General features: G+C 26.5%; 1 long non-coding RNA gene across 1 annotated transcript in view; it reads left to right on the forward strand.

Moving 5' to 3' along the window:
* Positions 1 to 280, forward strand: part of LOC105456661 — a 4,206-nt gene extending 3,926 nt beyond the window's left edge. Inside the window, exon 3 of the long non-coding RNA XR_975277.1 lies at positions 133 to 280. This is a non-coding gene — a long non-coding RNA (uncharacterized LOC105456661). The remainder of the gene's footprint in view (positions 1 to 132) is intronic.
* The last annotated feature ends 1,160 nt before the right edge of the window (positions 281 to 1,440 follow it).

The following is a 1,440-nucleotide window of genomic DNA, read 5'->3' on the forward strand; positions in this document are numbered from 1 at the left end:
TGACTTAAAGATTTAAACATATTTAATTGACACAATTAATATTTTTTACATTTACTGTACAGTTTTCAACTTGTTTAAACTAATAAACAATAATTAATTTAATTGCATTTAAATTAATCAAATATTTGATAGATTTTAACAGCCAGCAACCGATTCGCAACAATATATATTCGCGTACAATATGAATCCAGAGATGGAAAAATTTATTAACAGTATTTTTCCATGTCGGAATTCATATTGTACGCGAGTTACTGCGCAACTGCCGAAGCAGAACGGTCTAGCAGATCGTATAAAGGTATATAACCCAATCATTCAAGGTCGATTTAGGGTAAACCCGGTATATACGCCGCGCAAGGATTTACGCCGCAGAAAAAATAGAAGAAATGAAACTAACTTTCTTGCAACCACTGTTACATGTCTTTACGTTATATTAGTATTGTGTTGTGATTTCAGTTTTTTACTGTTAATATTTATAAAATTATTGTAAGTTAAATCGATTTATCACTGTAATAAGTAGCGCAATTATAAGTTATAATCTACATAAGATGATTATTGTAGGAAATGTAAAAGGCTTCGTGGTTATTTCGTGGTATATAAGTATAAAGGATTAATAAAGAATAGAGTATAGCAAAATACAAGTGCTTAGCTCTTGTATTCTTTGTTTAGTTTATTGTCTCGTATATCCTGTCTGTTTGGAATATACAGTATTTTTAGCATGTTTTATGCCGTAGCACAGACGCTCTATTATTTATTTATAAATATAAAAGTAAATAATAATACGTGATAATACGCCCTTTACAATACATTAATCATAACATTCATGTATGTATATACTTAGATATGTACTTATTCATAATCTGTAATAATAATTCTTTATTTATTTTTTAATGAGTAAATGCAAATTACGTTGTCAATTCACGTGTTATTCATTATTATTATTTAGATTATTTGTGTATTTTCCAAGTCATTTATCCCACTCATGAGTAGTCGTATAATCTACTCCTATTTTTATAAGACAAAAATGCAAGGATTTATAGAAATTTCTTTTTTGATATAAAAGATAAATAATTTAGATTCCTAATATTTTTTTTATAATAGTAAACAGTACAAAGTTTTTACTGGCACAGTTCATTTAACTTAAACTTAATCGATAATATCTGATAAATTAAATTTTTAATAGGTGCGGCGTATACATATACATATTATATATGTGTATACGAAATATATCGTATTTTTATATTTATAAGCAAGCAGGAAAATAAAGATATCAATATATTATTTGCATCTATATATTTTACAATCTATTGTAATATTTAAATCTATTGTAATGTTTAAATCTATTGTAATTTTACAAATCCTTAATAAGAGTAGATTTTGAACATTTAGATACTGAGTTCTTTAATGTGACACGATATGAGATCGGAAGAGCACACGTCTGAC

Source organism: Wasmannia auropunctata, unplaced genomic scaffold (genome assembly GCF_000956235.1).
Source record: "Wasmannia auropunctata unplaced genomic scaffold, wasmannia.A_1.0 LD335594.1, whole genome shotgun sequence".
Classification (NCBI taxonomy): Eukaryota; Metazoa; Arthropoda; class Insecta; order Hymenoptera; family Formicidae; genus Wasmannia; species Wasmannia auropunctata.